Genomic DNA, 22,275 nt, shown 5'->3' on the forward strand with positions numbered 1-22,275 from the left:
CAGCTGTGCATATCTCTCTATCAGTGATATAGAGGGCAAACAATTTACAAATTTACTCTGTATAAGCTTTATACAGCGTAAAATGGATTTATTTGGGGTTTGGATCCCACTAGGACCTGGGAGCTGGAGACAGATAACCTCTTGAGAGGTTTTTAGTTAAAGTCTGCAGCTTTCGGGGCGTGGCCCAGACCCTGGGTCTGTGTTGCAGCAGGCTAGCGTGTCCAGCTCAACAAGGCAGGGTTCTGGAGTCCCAAGCTGGCAGGGAAAACGGGCTCAGAGGTAATTTCAGCCCATCAGGTGACAGTCCCAAGGGGATCTCTGTGACCGAACCTGTCACAGATGGTGTTTATAAGTGATCCCTCATAGCATGACAGGCAAGGTTCTCAGCAACTACACATGCACATTGTTGCATATAAGTAAGATAAATATGGAACAACATTCATCTATCTAGATACTTATATATTACCCCTCCCTTTCATCATTCGTAAACAATACCCATCTTTCTATTTATCTTCCTTCTGCACCTGTAAGAGAAATAGCTTGATTGGCATATAGTTCTTTGTTTGTTTTTATTTCTTTGTCTCTGTTTATTTGTGTGAATGGGTGCGTGTGTAAAGCAAAGTCAAAGGACTGAGTTTTGCATTTAGTTCAGGAAATGGTGAGTCATTCTTATCCCTTACAGGATGAGTTCCATAGGCTAGATCCAGCTGCTGTGAAAGTTCCGTCTGTTGCACCCATGAGTACAGCTGGTCGGAAAAATTCTGAAGAAACATATTTTCATTGGAATTTGCCAGTTCAAAGTTGCAATGCTGTGTGGAGATGGTTCAATTTTGACTAAATTCTGAAAGAACACAGGCAGGGATCTAACAGAACCTGGCTTTCCAAAAACTTGCCTAGTTTCCTAACAGTCTGGGTCCTTGGCAACCTGCCTTGCCAGACTGCCTAAGAGACGAGGAGCCCCGTCTTCCAGGGTCCATAGGTCTGGGACACCCCGTGAGGTCAACTGTCCTGAAGCAGGTGGTCTATTCCCTTGTGCAGAGAATTTCAAAATTTTTGGTTGTCATTCTGAAGCAGAACAAAATCCAATTTAAAAATATCAAACTCCTCCACAGAAGGAATTACCTTCCTCTGCACAGCTCCACCCATGTGCCTGTTTGTTGGCATTTACATTGTACTAGTGGAACACAGCTACCATGGGAGGTCATGTGGCCTGAGGCAGTAAAGGCCAGACCCATGGAAGGCTTTGAAAATCAGGACACACCTTGAACTGGGCTCCATATTCAACAGGGAGCCAGCGTTGAGAGTGGAGCACTGAGGTGACATGTTCACAGAGACCAGGGCTGCTGCATATGTAGTGTTTGGCACATCCTAAGGGCATATGGCTTTGTTCCTAGGTATAAACTGCAATAATAAAAGCCTGGAAAATGAGGGGTTTTCAAGACACAACCAAATCAAAGTTCATCTGTGAATCTGGTACTTTCAATGCACATTAAGCTCTCCTGCTGTGTTGGCACCACATTAAGAATATGCCTACACTGCAGTGTAAGCTCAGGGTTAGAACTCAGGCTCAAGCCTAACCCACCTTCTGTCAACACGCAAATCATGCTAAACCAGGGTCCCAGGACCCCACGGGAGTGGAGGGTGCAAGCCTGAGCCAAGCTGGGACTATTTCTTCACAGTGTAGACGCAGTCCCACTGGACTTGTGCTCTGGGAGTCTCCCAGAAGTATAACAATCCCACAGGCTGACTTTCTCGGTCCTCTGAAGAGAGTCAAGTTTGGTCGACAGTCAAGTTTTCCCACACTGCACCACGAACAAAGGGCTAGAGCGATCACATTTTGAGAGGGCGCTAGGAAGAATAGGATATGGGCAGTTGGACTTGGGCCTGCATAACGCAATGTAGATCCTGGAGCCCCAGGTTGGGACATAGGGTTCAACCATTCTTAACCTGGGGATACAAATGAGTGGAGATGCTCAAGTCCTCGATTAACAAACCCAGGATCAGCTAACTCAAGTTCCACTAACCCTGGGCTTACATTACAGCGTAGACATACCCTTAGGATATGTCAACACTGCAATTAAACACCTGCAACTGGCCTGTGTCAGCGACTCAAGCTAAGGGCTCGGGCTACAGGGCTATTTAATTGTGGTGTAGACATAGTACTCTTAGCACTGCCTCTTAGGGTGATAAGTGAGTTACAGCTATGTAGGAGTGTGACTCTGGCACTGTGTCGCCCCTGCTTTGTAACACCTTTAAACTGTGCTGTGATGACAGACTAATGTATAGGCCTGTGCATTGAAACCATCTTCCATCCAAGGATTCCAAAAGCACTTTACAGACACCCTTGCGGTGTAAATATTAATATCCACAAATTACCAGTGAGATAAACTATGAAGCTAAGAGCTAGATTCACAAAAGAACTTAAGGGCCCTAACTGCCACTTTAGGCACCTCAATCCCAGCATCAGGCCCCTCTGGGATTTACAAAGCCCCACTCAGCTTCCCCTGAACCCTGTAGGTGCCTAAACTTGCTCAGCACCTAAATTTTCACAGTAAAAGTTTCCTAGGCACCTCTGTTTCTTATTCTGAGCATGTGCACTGTAGACCCATGCCAGGTGTCCAGACACCTAAACCCCAGAGTGCTGCCTGAACCAGGGGAAGATAGGTGTTCCTCCAGCTAACTCACATGCAGGGCCATAGCCAGTAGGTGTGATCACAGCTTGCCTACCGGATTTGGCCTCTATGGAGAAGCTTACACTAAACGGTTGGGGAGAGGTGACAAAGAGGATCTCCCTCATAACCTTTAGCCCAGTGGTTAGGGCACTTGTTAGAGAGCTTTGCCCTCACCCCCTCCCTTGGTTTCTGTCATGCAGACAGTAAGCGGAAGACCAGAAGTCCGAAGTGCAGGCAATGCAATGTTTATTGGGGTTAGTTCCAAGCAAGCACATCCATAGCTCTACACACCAGCAGATTCTGTTTCCCAGTGTTCTGTTCCCAGCTCTGATGCCGCAGAGCATTTACCCGGTGTCCCCCTTCCTAGCTCTGACACGGCAGAGCCTTGCCTGTTTCCCCATTCCCACCTCCTCCTTCTTAGCAGGCCCAAATATACCTAAAATGCATGCCCCTGTCCCACCCCTTACCACTTACAGTCACGTTCTGTTTTGGAGGGTCGTGAGTCTGGGGTCTTCGTCCCACCTCTTTTGTATCCCATGGGAGAGGTAAGGAGTGAGGTTGTGTTCTGGCCAAGGCCAGGCCTTTCTTTGGTTTTTAGCGTGTCTTATGCCTCCCCCCGCCCCCAACCCCGTTACCCCTCCTAACTGGTTGCTTGACCTTGGCTTGAGAGAGGAGCCAGGCAGCCTTCCAGTGTATGCTCATATATTATACTCCCGTCATACCCTGTAACACTTTAATTCTATCCCTTATCTCTTCCCATTACACTAACAAACCCATCTGGCCAGGCAGAAGCAGCACACAGTGTCTTTGTCCTTTGTCCACACATGTTAATATAAGATACAAGAGTCTCAAAAAGTCATACCCAAAATTCTATCTCAGGCTGACAAACAGACCTATATACTAACAGTACTCACCTGGGATGTGGTACTTTCCACCTGAGAAGAAGAAAGGATTTCAGTTGGGATCTGCCACCTTTCAGGTGAGTGCCCTAACCATCTGGCTATGGGTCAGACCCTTTGTTTTCAGTTTTTACTGATTTTTACTTTAGAATTCCCAGGTATTACAAAAGCTATTTGTTTTTTTTACTGATTTTCACCCAAATTTTGGACTACTCATGTGCATGAAAATCCCAGTTATGTTAAGAAAATCCAATATATTCCATTAAGTAAATGTGTTTATGTTAATAATACATTAGCCTGAGTATAAATGCAAGGTTGGCTGTTAAAGTACGATAATGTTCTAGAAGATACACAGACACATTCATGTGTGTGCACGCGTACATACTGTTAATGTACAGTCTGTGATACAAAATACAGCATTAAACTGCTTTTATTTCAATACTCCTACTTTTCTCTATTTGTTGCTTTCTATTGTCCTCTCATCACCCAATATTAACCCCTATATTTATCCAGAAAACAATTACTATTATAATTTTTTGCACTGATTTTCATCCATTTTACTTTTTGTAACAAACACTGATAAATTTCCAGGAATATTTAAACAAAATAAAAACTGAAAACAAAGGGCCTTGGCTATGGGATATTCAGTCTCTCCAGTTGACGCTGTTCCACCGTGAATAATTAAGATGACGATTTTGTCATGGATATTTTTAGTAAAAGTCAGGGACAGGTCACGGGCAATTAACAAAAATTCACAGAAGCCGCAACCTGTCCCTGACTTTTACTAAAAACATCCCTGACAATATGGGGAAGGAGGAGGGTACAGCACCCTGCCCCCTGTCTACAGTGGCTGGGAGCTGCAGGGACCCACTGCCCTGCGGGGCTGGGAGCTGGGGTGGGGGCTGCGGGGAGGACCCCAGCTGCTCAAATGGCTGAACAGCTGCGGGGTGGGAGCTCTAGGGTTCCTGCCAGCACCGGCAGCTGGGGAGCTTTGGGGTTCCTGCACCATCCACGGTGGCTGGGAGCTGTGGGGGGTCCCTCCGCCGCCAGCAGTGGCTGGTCAGCTGTGGGGCCCCCAGTGTCACAAGGTTTCTGGAAGTCACGGATTCCGTGACTTCCGCAACCTCCATGACATAATCATAGCCTTATGAATAATTAATACAAGAATCAGAGTGTCAGAGAGAGAACAACCACAAGAATGATTCTGTAGCCTGGTGGTTAGAGCATTCACACTGTAGGTGAGAGACCCAAGATCCAGTCCTCCTGCTCCAATGATTTTTTAAAATTATTCATCCACAGTGGAACAGTTTCAAAAGGAGAGATTCTCACATGAGACTATTCCATAGCTCTGTGGTTAGAATACTCTCCTGAAAGGTGGCAGATCTCCCTTCTTCCCCTCATACAGAGGGGGAACTTGACCCAGGATCTCCCACTTCCCAGTTGAGAACCCTAGCTCCTTGACTACACCTTATGTGGGAAGATGTTGCCCGCCCTCCCACAACTTCTTGCTTAATTGGCATAGGTGCCAAACTCCAAGAGAGGAGGCGCTTCCCTGCAGCCCGGACCTAAGCAGCTACCTCTGTGAGGGGGCGAGGCTTAGCACACACCCCTTGGCTTGGCACCTCCCATTGGCTACCTTATGTGAGGAGCCGCCTAGCACACTGTTTTTTGTGAATCCCATTCTGAGGCACCTGTCTCTTCCCATTCATTGTGCTGGGAGCCTCAGCCAGGGCTCCTGATTCTCTGTGCTGGACTCTAACCCCAGGAAAGAGAGCACTAGCCAGAGTACCCTTTTGAGCTACCTTTTCACAAAGACAGTGTAATTTTTTTTCTCTTTTCATTATTTTTTACAGGTTCCATAATAGAGCTCATTGCCCATAAAGCTATGTCGCTCCTTAATTCTCTAGTGTGCATTTATCTAGGTTCATCTGTAGCCCCTGACCCAAAGTACCTCACATGCACTAATTAATTTATCTTCACAGCACTCCTGAGGGGCCAACTGAGGCACTGACAGATTAAACGACCTGCCCAAAATCACACAGAAAATCTGTGGCAGAGCTAGGAATCAAAGACAACTTTCCAGATCCCAGCCCAGTGTCTTACCCACAAAATCAACCTTCCTCCCTGTGAAAGCCTGGAAACAAGTTCCCGACAGAGCCAAAATGCAAGGGATTTCAGTGGAAATTTCGAAGTGCATAATGGATGCCCCCAAGTTGTAAACACAGCTACATCAAAGTGCATTAGGGTGCCCCAAATACCTACCCCATCTTTCAAGGCAAGGACAGAGTGCCATATTCGCCACCTAGCAACTTGGCTGCCAACTCGCCACATACCACCACAAGCTGATTTGCTACAAGGAGCCTGATGCCTTCACCCAGCCCAGCAGTGCAGTTGCTGCAGCATAATAAGCTCAGCCCAGCTTTTCTGAGCAACCAAGGAGCAGAGGTGGTGGCAGCAGAACACGGTCCAACACCTGCCTTTCTGTTGGCATCATTTGGAGAAGGAGATTGCAGCCTTCTCTGTACTCTCAATCTTTTACCTAAAGTGGAAGCTATTATCATTTACCTTACCACAAGTTCTTAGGGGGTCCAGCATTTATTGGACCACACTGTGCTAGGTGCTATACAAACACAGCACATAAAAAGACAATTCCTGTCCCAAAGTACTTACAGTCCAAGTATAAAACAAGTCATGACAGATAGAGACAGACAGGGGAGCACGAGGAAACAATGGGACAATACTGGTCAGCACAGTAAGCAGTGGTCTCAGCACACCAGCCGCCCAGCTGTTATGTTTTTTTGTAGGCAGGATGGCAAAGTAACTTCTCACTGCCCCTGACTCTGCCTAGCCAAAAGCAGAGTTCAGTTTTTCACTCCAGTAAAATTGGAGTAAATGCCCCAGCTAACAGACCTAAGACTCAGCTCAGGTCTTAAGTAAAATATTCTTTTGTTGGCAATTTTAGAGAATCAGAGAGACAAATAAACAAATGCATATCAAGAAAAACACTTAGGCAAGCAATGTGAGGTTAGCTCTAAATATGGTGCTGAAATATTTCTCTAGACCTACTGCAGTGATTATTAGCTTGTGCTTTTCTCTTATCCCTATGCAATATGTAAAGTAACAGTTTTCCATGAAAAAATAAAAAACATAGAAGAAAGCAGCCATTTTAAAACTGAGCACTTTTACAAATGTATGTTCTTTAAAGATACAGAAGGGTGGTGTTATGTTTGCAGAATAACCATATCCTACCAAAGGTGTGCCATGTAGTCCTTTAATATTAGTAGTGGGTATTGTTTGCTCTTTAATAATAAACAAAATAATACCACACAAATAGGGATTTACTTTGGTCATGTCTGAGGAAGGCAGATGATTACTTTGTACTGGCATGAATAGTAAAGTCACTTAGAAAAGGAACAAAGTAGTTTTGCATCAGTAATTAATCATCAGATTACTAGTACCTCATCAGAAGCTCCCCCAATTGTTCCTTCTAGTAACCATATTGTGGGGAGAGGCTGAGAATGCTGTGAGGTAAAGCAGTCATTGCAAAGCTTTCTTGCCAACTCTGCTGCTACCCAGACTGGAGTCCCATTGGTAGCTCAATTATATGGTTCAAAATCTGCCCCTCCACATACACCTTTGCCACTCCTTTGTCTTCAGCAGGGTTGGCATGGCATGGAGGGAATAATCTGTCCCTTTGAAAATACCATCAAAAGTGACACTAACTGACACCCCATTATCAGTCTCAGATCAAAAGATTCATGAAGACAGAACTCTTCTGTCACCCCTATAGGTGGCCCATGCAGATCCAGTTGAGGCATATTGGTGTGTGCAGTATAGGATAGCTTGCACTGCCCCTGCCTGTTCTGTGGCTAGAGAGAGGATTTCAGTTTCCCATGTTGTCATGCAGACAACTTTGTCAGGCACTCGAGCCACTTACAAAAATTAAATCAATGAAATCAAACAGGGAGGGGGAAAAAACCATCAGGATAAATTATTTTCAAGACAAAAGTCCAGTTTTACAGTCTGACTTCTATTTTGGCAGTTGCACTTCTCAAGGATGCACATTTAGAGTCAGATTTCATTTAGAGGTTCCGGGAATTTGAAAATAGCAGAAACAGAAAAGAAAATACGTCTCTCGGACATGAATTTATTTAAAAGCTGAAAGGACGCGAGCTGCTTCTATAACTCCTGAGTTGTGTGCCCTTTAAAATTAGGTGCCTGTTTTGATTTTTTTTTTAATTAAAAAAACACGTTTAAAGAAACCAACATTTTGTTTTCTTTCAAACAAAAAATTAAAAGTAACCTTTAAAATTATCTGGTGAACGTGTGGATTTTTGTTCTAATGAAAATAGCTGGACAGAGAGCCCAGGAGACTGAAAGCTTTTATCCATGGGACAGGTGTAACACTATTACCATATGCTGCTCTGACAATGTGCCTAGGCCCTAAGCAGGAGGTAGCACGCTGAAGCATTTTGGGGGGGGCAAGAGGGGGAAGAGAGAGAGAGAGACAGAGCAGCAGCAATTCGTTCTCTCCGACTGGGTACTTATGTGCCCCCATCACTCCAATGTCTAAGCAGAGACACGAGAAAGCCGGGAAACATCTCGTGCTGTTTGCATTTGACATAACAGATGCATGGGGGCTGCTGGCACTTCAGCTCAGGTTGTCTCCCCAGCTCTCTCAACGGCTCCACTTCAGTGTCCATTGTGAAGTCAGTCCTTGGCTTCTCGGTTGAGAATGCCCAGAGTGGTATCAATTCTGATGGACTTGGCGCCTGTTCTCTGGGAACTGCATGAGTGCTAGCAAACATTCTACATATATGGATAGAGCCCCCTGGTGGAGCAGCCTGGGTCCCAAAGCAGGATATAGTATACATATTCCTCCCTTCTAACCAGCTGTCACCCACCTTGAGACCCAAGCGTTCTGTACACCTCCCCTCCTTCCAAGAACAGCAAGGGGCAGCATCTCTTCCTGCTGCTAGAGCATCTCTCTCCAGCCAACTCAGGTGCTGTGTCTCTGAGCTTCCCTGGCACGTCACTCAGGGTCCTGGTTCAGCCCCTTCTGGCTGTTCATATTTCAGGCACCTTTGAGTCCTTCCTCTTTTTGGATCCTCAGAAATAGCCAGAGCTACACATAGGTCACCAAACCACTAACAATCTCTGCTAACTTAGGCTGAATTTCAACTGACAACCCTGATCCGGCAAAAACTTATGAACAGGAGTGGTCCCTTCAAATCCAATGAGACTACTCCTGTACATAAAGTCACATGCTTGAATAAGAGTTCCCAGCATGAAGGTGCTGGTGGAGAAACCCATGCTATCTATACACCAATCTACTGAGACATCCACACCAGCTAAGATATTGAAATTCAAAACAAGAGTTACATGTGGAGAGCATCCACAGCACACGGTTTGTTTCATATAAAATTACAAAGAGTTATGTAATGTCATTAAATGATGTAATTTTAGGTTCTAACAATGCATTTTTGTGGTTGACATTGAAGTATGTTTGTTTAATGATGTAATTACATCCAAGAAGAGTCACACAACAAAAGCTTCATTACAATGATGTTAAGTATAAAGTGTTGTTTGGTAGAATCTTCCCATTTATTCTAAGTACCACAATGCAGAATACGAGGGACAGGTAACCTGTCTCCTTCGGAGTCTTGTGCAGCACCAGGCACACTGTCAGTACTGAACACACAGAAATGACAACACCCTCCATAGTAACAACTCTTAGCACTTCATATTTCTGAAGTGCTGTACATGGATTAGTCCACATCACCCTAAAGGATCCAGTGGTTCATAGACCACATATAACCAGCGCCACTGGGGTGGGAGAGTGGCAACCAACCACACAGCAATACAGGGCCAAGCACACTTAAAGAGCTAGTGGGATCTTTACCAACCATGTTGAGCAGACAACACAATGTTTCTTAACGCTTCACCTGAAAAAGTCCATGTGACAGAATGCTGGGAATCACCCTGTGGGTCACTGTTTAACCCATTAGTCCCCGGGGAAGGGGATTTACGGAAAGGACTTCCTGATTACCAGATCAGATTGGGGCTGGGTAGTGAATGAGCTAATTGACTCATTAACAAGGAGATTGGGTAGAAGAGCACAGGAAGGAAAATCACGGGAGGAGAAACAGAAGATTAGCAGGGCCTGACAAAAGGGAGTTCTCTGACAGCTCCAGCCCCACCACAGCTGCAACCACTGCGGAGGGGGCTGAAGCCAAGAAGTCAGCAGGTTCATTAAAGTCATGGAATCCATCACCTCCATGACTAAATCGTATCCTTATATGTGGTACTCACAGGAATCTGCTTGGGACAGATGAAGGGTTGAACAAGCCCTACCAGAATTTGAACCTAAAATTCCAAAGAGTCCAGGGGCAGCTGCCTTGTGATGCTCAGGCAGCCAGAGATTCCCCTAGCACAAGGGAATACCCCAGGTGGCTTACACGGCTTTATGCTAACCACAACCTCCAGGTAAGGGGCATGTTCGGGGAGTGTCCAGGGGATGTCCTTGGCCAGTGGAGTAGTCCCTAGGGGAACACTGTCTGCAGCCCACATAACTTAGCCTGAAACTAAGGATCAAAACTAGCCCCAGTGGGCGCAGGAATGGCAAGGTGGGAAGGCAGCTTAAAGCCCATGCCCACCTCAACACACAAAGCATAAACTCAGCGATGTGACAATCTGGCGTTAAGTATTTCAAATTAGCTGCTTAGCTCAGTAAACTGGGTCCCCTCTAGCCACATAGGTGAAGCTTTGGATAGCCCAGTATTTCCCAGTGCATTGGTTTGAAGCCAGGAAGGGGTGACTCATTCCTAAACACCACTTAATCCAGTTTCAGATAGCAAGGTGTCTACAGACCGCTTTGGGGAAGAAAATGTAACACACCAAGTCGTGAAGGGGGGACCACTGCATCAGCTATTCTCTCCTGGACAGAGAGGGAATAACTAATGTAACCCAAACTAAAAGCAGGGACATCAGGAGAGTCCAGAGGTGGGGAGGCAGGGTTGAGCCCTTCCTCTGTTTCTATTCCCCTCTGCTTGTGGCCCATTCATAAATGGGATAAATACCAGGGAGGGAGAGGATAAATACCAGGGAGGGAGAGGAGTTATTTAATGTAAGCGCCAATGATACCACAAGAACAAATGGATGTAAGCTGGCCATCAACATGTTTAGGCTTGAAATTAGATGAAGGTTTCTAACCATCAGACAAGTGAAGCTCTGGAACAGCCTTCCAAGGGGAGCAGTGGGGGCAAAAAACCTAACTGGCTTGAAGACTGAGCTTGGTAAGTCTATGGAGGGGGTGGTATGATGAGACTGCCTACAATGGCATGTAGCCAATCTGCCACTTCTAGCAGAAAATATCTCCAATGGCTGGAGATGGGATACTAGATGGGGAGGGCTCTGAGTTACCATAGAGAATTCCTTCCCAGGTGTCTAGCTAGTGCATCTTGGCCACATGGTCAGAGTCTAACTGATCACCGTATTTGGGGTTGGGAAGGAATTTTCTCTCAATTCAGATTGGTTGAGACCCTGGGGTTTTTTTGCCTTCCTCTGCAGATTGAGGCACAGGTCACTTGCTGGTTTAAACTAGAGTAAAAAGGTGGATTCTCTGTAACTTGAAGTCTTTACATCACATTCTGAGGACTTCAGTAACTCAGCCAGAGGCTACAGGTCTACTACAGGAGTGGGTGGGTGAGGTTCTGTGGCCTGCAATGTGCAGGAGGTCAGACTAGATCATGATGGTCCCTTCTGGCCTTAAAGTCTATAAGTCATTTTTTCCCCATTTCCTTCCCATTGACTCTCATGCTAATGGTAGTAGAAAAGTACAACACATATTTGTATTCTTCTCTATGTAAAGATGGGAGAACAGAACCCAGAGAAGATGAACTGTTCCCTACTCCAATCAAAAGCTCCTGTACACACACATCTGGGCATGGGCCCACTGAAGCAACTGAACTGAAAGCTGTTGTGTCAGGCCTGGAATCCCATTCTGTACCCTTGGCAAGACTCCAGACATTCTCATCTGGCTTTTTACTACCACCCGGTTGAATAGATCATTTTCATAGAAATAGTAGAAGCATAGGGCTGGAAGGAACCAAAAGTGGTAATCAAGCCCAGCCCCTTTTCAGAGGCAGGGCCAAGTAAACCAGACCATCCCTAGAACTTTCCTAATTAGCAACTAGAACTTTCCTAATTCGCCTCTTCTGTCCTTATGAAATATTTTTACAATGTAGAATTCACTACTCTATAGCTCAGAGGAGTGTAAAGCTATGTCTACACTCCAACACTCCAACACCACTTTCTACAAGCTATTACCCTCTGATCCCACTGAGGGTTATGAAAAGAAACTACACCATCTGCTCAAGAAACTCTCTGAAAAAGCACAAGAACAAATCCACACAGACACACCCCTAAGTACCTCGAGCAGGGGTATTCTATCTGCTAGACAAGATCCAATACCCATCTGCTGAAGTGAAGAAACAGATTGACAGAGCCAGAAGAGTACCCAGAAGTTACCTACTACAGGACAGGCCCAACAAAGAAAATAACAGAACGCCACTAGCCATCACCTTCAGCCCCCAACTAAAACCTCTCCAGTGCATCATCAAGGATCTACAACCTATCCTGAAGGACGACCCAACACTCTCATAGATCTTGGGAGACAGGCCAGTCCTTGCTTACAGACAGCCCCCCAACCTGAAGCAAATACTCACCAGCAACCACACACCACACAACAAAACCACTAACCCAGGAACCTATCCTTGCAACAAAGCCCGTTGCCAACTGTGTCCACATATCTATTCAGGTGACCATCAGAGGGCCTAATCACATCAGCCACACTATCGGAGGCTCGTTCACCTGCACATCTACCAATGTGATATATGCCATCATATGCCAGCAATGCCCCTCTGCCACGTACATTGGCCAAACCGGACAGTCTCGACATAAAAGAATAAATGGAAACAAATCAGACGTCAAGAATTATAACATTCGAAAACCAGTTGGAGAACACTTCAATCTCTTTGGTCACTCGATTACAGACCTAAAAGTGGCAATTCTTCAACAAAAAAACTTCAGAAACAGACTCCAATGAGAGACTGCTGAATTGAAATTAATTTGTAAACTGGATACAATTAACTTAGGCTTGAATAAAGACTTGGAGTGGATGTGTCATTACACAAAGTAAAACTATTTCCCCACATTTATTCCCCCCCCACACACACACACACCGTTCCTCACAGGTTCTTGTCAACTGCTGGAAATGGCCCACCTTGATTATCACTACAGAAGGTTCCCCCGCACACCCCGCTCTCCTGCTGGAAATAGCTCACCTTACCTGATCACTCTTGTTACAGTGTTTATGGTAACACCCATTGTTTCATATTCTCTGTGTATATAAATCTCCCCACTGTATTTTCCACTGCATGCATCTGATGAAGTGAGCTGTAGCTCATGAAAGCTTATGCTCCAATAAATTTGTTAGTCTCTAAGGTGCCACAAGTACACCTTTTCTTACTACAGCACTCGTGTGCACAGCGTTATGTCAGAGGGAGAGCATCTCCCGTCAACATAGCTTCTGCTGCTCATGGAGGTGGGTTTTTTATGCCAACAGGAGAGTTCTCTCCCATCAGCACAGAGCGTCTTCACCAGCTGTGCCGCTGCAGAGCTGTATGTATAGACGTACCCTAAGACTCATGGGCTTTTACTCCCCTTCATGCACATGCTGCTTGATAAACCTTGCTTACTAGTTGTTGTCTTATTAATGTATTTACCTAACAAAACTCAGCCCAAGCCAGAGGAAGCACTTGGTTTTTGGTGAGATCCAGCTTTTTCAACTGAGTTGACTGAAGAACAAGTAGGAGAAATGACTTACACAAGGTGTCACAAAGAATCAGAGGGTTAGCTGGGAATGAAACCCAAGATGCCTCTGACTTTCAATCCCTTGCCCTGATTTAAAAGCATTCTCCCCTGGTGAGCTGAAACCACTTTTGGGTCCAAACATAACTGATTGCTTCCTAGCTTCCGCATATACAATTCAACTGGATCTGTGTACCAGGCCTCAGACAATCTGAGCACTGGCATTCAGTCACATATTCAGATTTCATAAGTGGTGAATGTAAATGGTGCTCTTCTAGCTATGGGCTTGTCTACATTGGCACTTTACAGTGCTGCAACTTACTCGCTCAGGGTTGTGAAAAAACACGCCCTCCTCCCTCGAGCGCTGCTCGTTTCAGCGCTGTAAAGTGCCAGAGTCGCACTCCCAGCACTGATAGCTATGCCCCTCATGGAGGTGGTTATTTTAGAGCGCTGGGAGAGCTACGACTACACAAGCCACGTTAAAGCTTTAACGTTTCCAGTGTAGACAAGCCCTATGTCAGCAGACATACCACCTGGCAGTGTATTATTTTGAACTACTGCAAACTGTGACGTGCGGGGCTTGTGCAATGTTGCAGTGTGATTTTAAACAGCTGCTGCTTTCTGGTCCAGAGGTGACCGATTTCAGTGGTGGATAATGTGATCTCTATGCATATCCCTTTCCAACTTCAGAGGAGTGTTCTGAGGTTTAACTGATGAATGCTTGCAAAATGCTTCAGGATCTTTAGATAACAGAAGCTATAGAAGTGCAAATGACAGGCGTAATTGTTATACTAGTTTTGGGGTTTTTTTAAACCCTGGCTGCAGATCTTTTTGTAATTGTTGTCAAATAGCAGGAAAGAGATAATAAACACAAATGGAAAGTGGTAGACAGATAGGAAGATTCCTGAAAGTTAAAGACTGTAGAGTGCCTTTAGGATTAAGCGTAGCAGCCGTGTTAGTCAGTAACCACAAAAAGAAAAGGATTACTTGTGGCACCTTGTCTCTAAGGTGCCACAAGTACTCCTTTTCCTTTAGGATTAGGCACCTAAATGAGATGATCAGATTTCCAAAGTGAGCTACTGGGTGCTGATTTCTTTTCGAAATCGGGCCTTATCCATCCCATGATGCTTAAGTCTCCTTAGAATTTCTCTATGGGTTTGTCTTGAGCACAAAACATTATTTGAAACTAGTATTTACAATTGGTTGGCTCTCCCAATATATGAACAAATTCTGTCCTCAAGCACCCCTAGAAGTCAAGTCAATGAGATGCCCCCCATGCTTCAATGAGAGGCCCTGCATGTATTTCTATGTCCAATTAAAATTTCATTGGCATGGTTTAATAGCCTTGTGACAGAATGCAGAGGGTCTAGCTTGTTACCAGCAGGCAGGGAGTTAGCACCGTGTAGCCTTCCCATGGGTTTATGTAGCACTCCGAAGTCATAATGTACATGCTAGGGTTACGGCTGCCAACTTTCTAATCACACACAATGGAACAATTTTGCTCCACCCCTGCCCCGCCCCTTCCCTGAGGCCCCACCCAGCACTCATTCCATCTCCCCTCCCTCTGTCACTCGCTCTCCCCCACCCTCACTCACTTTCACCAGGTTGGGGCCAGGGTTCAGGTGGGGTGAGGGCTCCAGCTGGGAGTGCAGGCTCTGGGATGGGGCCTGGATGAGGGGTTTGGGGTGCAGGAGGGGGCTCCAGGCTGGGGCTGAGGGGTTCGGAGTGCAGGATGGGGCTCAGGGCTGAGGTGCGGGAGGGGGTGTGGGCTCTGGGAGGGAGTTTGGGTGAGGGAAGGAGCTCAGGGCTGGGGCAGAGGGTTGGGGTGCAGGAGGGGGTTCGGGGTGCAGGCTCTGGCTGGGCAGCGCTTACCTCAGACGGCTCCCAGAAGCAGCCGGCATATCCAGCTCCTAGGCAGAGGTGCCGGAGGCTCTGCGTGCTGTCTGCATCCGCAGATACTACCCCCGCAGCTCCCATTGGCCATGGTTCCCAGCAAATGGGAGCTGTGAAACCGGTGCTGGCACCTGGGTCGGGAGCAGCGTGAGGAACCCCCATGATCACCCCTGTGCCTAGGAGCTGGACATGGTGGCTGCTTTTAGGAGCCTCAGAGAGCCAGGGCAAGCAGGGAGCCTGCCTTAGCCCCGCTGCGCCACTGACCGGACTTTTAGCGGCCCAGTCAGCAGTGCTGACCAGAGCCATCAGAGTTCCTTTTCAATCAGGCATTCCAGTCGAAAACTGGACACCTGGCAACACTAGCTACAGCAAATGTGGTCTGTTTTGGGGTGTTACTTGTCTGCTTTACACACAACTGGATGTAATGCAAGGTCTCTTTCTCAGTGCCCAGTTTTTTTAAGGGTTACTACACTACTGAATGACCACTGCTCTTGTGAGCAGGGTGTGATTGCACCAGAGCTGAGAGATGCTGGAAAACACCCAAGCAGTGGGTTTTTGTGAGCTCTGTGCAGGTGTGATTCTTGCAAAAATATAAATACAGTAACGCCTCGCTTAACGTTGTAGTTATGTTCCAGAAAAAATGCTACTTTAAGTGAAACAATGCTAAGTGAATCCAATTTCCCCATAAGAATTCATGTAAATAGGGAGGGTTAGGTTCCAGGAAAAAAAATTTTGCCAGACAAAAGACGATATATATGTATGTATATGTATATATCTCGTCTTTTGTCTGACAAAATTTTTTTGTATATATGTGTACATACATTTATATATATATATATATATATATATATATATATATATATATATAAATAAAAATATATTTATATATATATATATATACACACACATATACATACACACACACACAGTATAAGTTTTAAACAAACAGTTGAATACTGTACACAACAATGATGATTGTGAAGCTTGGTTGAGATGGTGAAGTCAAGAGGATGGAAGAGGGTGGGATATTTCCCAGGGAATGCCTTACTGCTAAATGATGAACTAGCACTCGGCTGAGCCTTCAAGGGTTAACACATTGCTGTTAATGTAGCCTCACATTCTACAAGGCAGCACGAATGGAGGGAGAGGAGACAGCATGGCAGAGAGAGACAGAGACACACACCCTGTGTGAGAGAGACACGCATTGCCCCTTTAAGTACACTGACCCAACTCTAAGTACATTGCCTTTTTAAGTAGATCAGCAAGTAGAGACAGCAGCTGCTGCCAGCAAGCTCCCTCTGTCGTGAGCCCTGTCGTGCGTCCCCCCTGCTCTGTGGGGATGGGATACAGGAATGGGGGGAGGGTGACACCCTGACATTAGCACCCCTCTTCCACACACCCCGCCCCGGCACAGCAAGCAGGAGGCTCCTGGAAGCAGCTCCAAGGCAGAGGGCAGGAACAGCACACGGCAGTCGGAGGAGGGACAGCTGAACTGACCGGCAATTGATAGCCTGCTGGGCGGCTGCCGCGGAGGGAATTTAGAAGAGCTGATAGGGGGGTTGCCGGCCCACCCTGGTTCCGCCCCCCCGCCCCACCAGCTAGATCCAACAGGCTGCTCTTCCTGCAAGCAGTGGACAAAGCAGGCGGCTGCCAAACAACATTATAAGGGAGCATGGAGCAATTTTAAACGAACATGTTCCCTAATTGATCAGCAACGTAACAACGAAACAACGTTAACTGGGATGACGTTAAGTGAGGAATTACTGTACAATGCTGCACCATGAAATAACAGCTTCCTCATCTGGGAGTGTAACACGTACAGGGCGGAGTAACTGATGCAGGGTTGGGACTGAAGGCTTGATCAAGGCGAACCAGGGAATGAGACAGAAGTATCTTCTGACCATCAAGGGCTGAAAGGCTTCTGAGGAGACAGTGCTGCACAAGCAGCTGTAATAAAGCCAGCACTGCCAACCCCAAGCATTCAAATACCATGAGATTTTATCAATACTAAATTCTGGCTTATTAAGTGTTTATGATTTGTATTACCACAGCATCTATGGGCTCTAGTGGTGGACCAGGATCCTCCTGAGCTATATATGCTTTTTAGTTTTTAACCCTTTAGCTTTTATCTGCAACCACAAATAGTTTTTTAATGCAAAATGAGATTTTCAGGTGATAAAGTAATGCCAGGAAGGGATGTTAAGAAAAACCAACTACTATTAAGAGCTTCTTGATAAGCAGGCCTTTTTCTATAAGAACTTTATTGCTTTTTGTGTTGTAAACTACATACAGCTGAGCCACAGACAGGAAGCCAGGGTTTCCGGGAAACCTTCCTGAGAGGCTGCTTTTTACTGCAGAGCCATTCCACCAACTTCTAAGGAGAAGTGCTTTTCTTTTTCTTCTCCTGCTGCTCGAGGAGATGTATGAGTGTGTCAAAAATTGTAACACTAAGTGATAGAGATTATGTACATTATACCAATAAAAATAAAATCAGGTAAATTGAAAGTACCTGCTCATAAGGGAGAGCATCGAAAAGACCAACCTGTGGTTATCGAATGCCTCGTTGGATTTGGAACAGCCGCAGTCCCTTTAAAGTCTTTTTAGGTCTTCAATGGAAATGAATGTGATGAATTAGGCTATGTCAGGACTCATTATATCAGGAGGACGTGATTAAAGCTGAAGTTGCTCTACAGAATTAAATGCACCGTCAGCTGCAGCACAAATTCTAAGGGATGCTGTGTTCTGTAGGATTTCTCCTCCCCCCATACGAGACATGTTTAGAACCAAGTAATTACTTGTAGATATAAGGCATTTTCCTACAATAAGCCAGTAAAAGGACCAGAGGTATTGATTGTGGCACATCCTTTTAACATAGAGGGTGTTATTATTATAAGAAAGGAAGGTGAACCCGTTTAGCTGTGCATTGCATAATTACACCAGCAGGGCTAGGTCTTTTCAAATCATGAACGATTCAGCACTAATTTTAAAATGTGCTGTTAGCTATTGAATGTCACTTGCCTTGATGGTAGCAGGAAAACATGGGAGCGAATACACAACTGATTCTTTCTCTTTCTTCTCTACCATCAGTGTTTCTAAACCACTGATTCATACCTAATTCCCTCAGTTCTTTTACATATCTATTTTTCTGGACAGTGATTACAATGAGGCACGGAGAAGGAGGAGGAGGACACACTATCCTGTACTGTGTTGGAGGTGCTCAGTTGTATATAAAACTGGAAAAATGAAAAGGGCTTTTTGTTACAAAATTTGACTTTTCTTAAATAAAAAAAAAGGAAATTTGCTCCAAGTGATTGCAAAGGCAGGAATGAATGAATAATGCCTGATCCTGCAGCCCTTACTCATGACTCTTCTTCTCGATTTCAAGAGCATGCATGAGGATCTGATCTGTTCTTGAGTAGAGATGTGACTTCTCACAATGAATAAGAGCTGCAGGACTAGGCTCTTTATTTGTTCCTCTTGCTATTATTTTCTTTGGCTAATTGTTTGCTTCAGTTGTTGGTTGGGTTGGTTAATACTCATAATAGCATCCACTTGAGTTGTCATAGCATCCCATCTGCTCAGCAAGCAAAGCATGTGCTCACCTGCAAGGCTACTATCAATGGATTTAGCTGAGGGTGAAATGAGCCAAAGTTTTCACACTGCAGCAGCTTGGAAAAGTTCAGCATAACAGCAAAAGGCACTGAAGTTCAGGAAGACAGTCGTTAACACTAAAATTTTACTTGGAAGGGGTCTTGTTGCTTTGTTCCCCACCCCCACACACCTTTACCTTAGCTAAATGCTAGAAACTCTTCTTTTTAATAGGAACTAGTGCATTCACCTTCTGCAGAGGCTAATCCCAGGAAAGCTTCTGGCTTCCCACAGGCAAAAGGACAAGGGGCTTTCTCAAGCCCTATAACTTACAGTCAGCGGGCAACGTACATTGTGGGGAGAACAGAATTTCAGTTGCGCACATACAAAATGGGAAATGACTACCTTGGAAGAAGCATTGCGGAAAGGGATCCAGGGGTCCTAGTAGATCACAAGTTAAATGTAAGTCAACAGTGTAACGCTGTTGCAAAAAAAGCAAACATCATTCTGGGATGCATTAGCAGGAGTGTTGTAAGCAAGGCACGAGAAGTAATTCTTCCACTCTACTCCGCACTGATTAGGCCTCAACTGGAGCATTGTGTTCAGTTCTGAGCACCACATTTAGGAAAGATGTGGACAAACTGGAGCAAATCCAGAGAAGAGCAAGAAAAATGATTAAAGGTCTAGAAAACATGACCTGTGAGGAAAGACTGAAAAAATTGGGTTTGTTTAGTCTGGAGAAGAGAAGACCAAGAGGGGACATAACAGTTTTCAAGTACATAAGAGGTTGTTACAAGGAGGAGGGAGAAAAACTGTTTTCCTTAACCTCTGAGGATAGGACAAAAAACAATGGGCTTAAATTGCAGCAAGGGTGGCTTAGGTTGGATATTAGGAAAAACTTCCTGTCAGGGTAGTTAAGTGCTGGAATAAATTGCCTAGGGAGGTTGTGGAATCTCTATCATTGTTGATTTTTAAGAGCAGATTGTTAGCCAAACACCTGTCAGGGATAGTCCACATAATACTTAGTCCTTCCATGAGTGCAGGGGACTGGACTAGATGACGTCTTGAGGTCTCTTCCGGTACAGTTCTACACAGGAGTTTACATCCGTTGCTGTGGACTGAAAGTTCCTGCTGGCATAACTGCTAGATGAGTTTGTGGCACAGGGGGAAGAGGCACGCAACGTGAGCACCATCCTACAGGCTGTATCCAACTACCACCAGAATCAATGGACAGACTTCCACTGACCTCAGGGGTAATTGCTTCAGGCCCCAGAGGTGGTTGACTATGGCAGGGGTTTTCAACCTGTGGTTTGCGGACCTCTGGGATTCGCAGACTATGTCTAAGGTTTCCAAAGAGATCCACTCCACACCTCCATTTAAAAATGTTTAGGCGTCGCAAATGAAAAAAGTTAACAGCTACTTCTCTATGTAGGCTGCACTGCATTGTGACAAGGCTACTTCCATTTATCTGGCTTTCCAGTTTCCAGACCATGCATATGTAACCCACTGGTGAGTGTTTGTAGCAGGTTCTCCTCTGTGCAAACCCACAGAGGACAGGGGTTGTCACTACCCCTAAATACAAAGCCTTGACTCATTAATGCAAGCTGTTGCAGCTTATGCTTTTGGCTGTAGAAGCCCTCATTCAATTAGTGAAAAAGGCCGTCATCACACATACATGGGCAGAGTCAGTTCTACGGCTGGGAGAGCAGGACAGTCACCCTGGGTGCCAGCTTCCAGGGAACTGTGGCTAGCCATTGTTATGAGGGGGTTTGCTCAGCCACTTCTAGAGAGGTGCCAAAAACATTTTCTGCCGTGGCCAGCAAAACACCTAGGGCTGCTCCTGTACATGGGTCCTTCTAAGCAACTCCTGTAATCCGGTCTGTATATGTTTTTTGCAACCATCTCCACTGGAAGAACAACTAGACATTGTTGTGCACTGCTGGCTGAATTTCACCCCTGTGCAAAGTACCAGCACAAGGTCTATTCCTCCCTTAATTCCCCCTCAAGCTTAAGGATGCATTGGCCTTTAATAGCCCTCTGCATAGGGGATGAATTTCACCCTTCTGAGAGCACACTATCTGGCAACATCCGTAACTGGTTTTCCAAATATCAAAGCTGCAGAGTTTTGCTACTAACTTGCCTTAAAAACAACAATACACACACCACAGGGTAGGGTATCTTACAGCCCTAAGAAATTAATAAACCCCTAGTTCTCAGTCATTGAGTAACAAGAGCACACCAATTTATGGATGGCTACAAATATATCTATCCATTTTGCTTGATGCATCATTGGCAGTCAGCTCACTTCCGTAAGTTCTGATCTCCATTATATGATTATAGGTCTTGAATATATGAGCAATGTTCCTCGCATTTTAGATACAATCGGTCAACAGTCTGTACTCCATGCCTCGTCCCATTTCTCTCATTAGCTCATAAGTAACACAAAAATTAAACTGATCCCGAGGTGGCAAGAAAATCAATCTCCTCCTGAAAATCATTCCAGTTTAAAAACCTCTATTAATCTTTCGTCTGCTCAGAGACCAGAGAGAAAATATTACAGCAAGAATGTATCAAAGTGAACATGGAAAAATATTTCAAATGGCCACAAGCTTTGCTGCAATAATATTCTTCCTAAGACATTCAGACCAGCGTTTTAGAAAGACAGATGATGTCCCAAGGTTCTTTCTCAATAATTTCTGTGTGCTTTCAATTTTCAGTAGATCATAACCATTGTAACAAGGACATTTACAGCTTTAAATACACATTTCTCTACTAACAAAAATAATACACTCAAGTTGATAATGAGATTACCCCACATCAAAAGTTAATTAATCGCAGAAGGGTTTTCTACAAAAGAACAGTCAGACTTCCTTTTGTCTTTCCCTTCCCCCATATTTGTTTGCATCCACCTGTTGTCTCTTGTCTTATACTTGGGTTGTAAGCTCTTTTTGTTCTGTGTTTGTACAGCGCCTAACACTATGGGGTCCTGGTCCATGATTAGGGTTCCTAGGCACTACGGTAATTAATAAATAATAATTCAGTTTGTTATAACAGAGTGATCTTGTGGTTAATGCACAGGACTGGGAACCAATAGATCTTAGAGTCTGAGTCTGAGACTGATGCTCTGTGACATTTAGGCTAACATTTTCAATCCTGTGTATTGATAGACAGGTACCTAAATCCATATTTAGGCACATAAATGAATTATGATTTTTAGAATTTAGATGCCTAAATACAGACTTAGGTGCCTAACTATATGCACACAAGTTTGAAAAATGTGACCTCTCTTTTTGTGCCTTAGTTTCCCTATCTGTAAAATAAGGATAATACAGTAATCTTACCTACCTCCCAGG

At 45.0% G+C, this 22,275-nt stretch overlaps 1 protein-coding gene across 3 annotated transcripts in view; it reads right to left on the minus strand.

The window, feature by feature from the left end:
• CAMK1D (calcium/calmodulin dependent protein kinase ID) overlaps nucleotides 1-22,275 on the minus strand; it is a 369,044-nt gene that overhangs the window by 274,493 nt on the left and 72,276 nt on the right. The window contains exon 1 of one of the 3 annotated variants that reach the window (XM_084617258.1): nucleotides 3,147-3,224. The exons of the other annotated variants lie outside the window; for them this stretch is intronic. The gene's annotated coding sequence lies outside the window, so the exon portion shown is untranslated. Of the gene's footprint in view, nucleotides 1-3,146; nucleotides 3,225-22,275 lie in introns of those variants that run through there. 3 annotated transcript variants of the gene reach the window in all.

This window comes from Lepidochelys olivacea, assembly GCF_965140295.1.
Source record: "Lepidochelys olivacea isolate rLepOli2 genome assembly, chromosome: 1".
Taxonomy (NCBI): domain Eukaryota; kingdom Metazoa; phylum Chordata; order Testudines; family Cheloniidae; genus Lepidochelys; species Lepidochelys olivacea.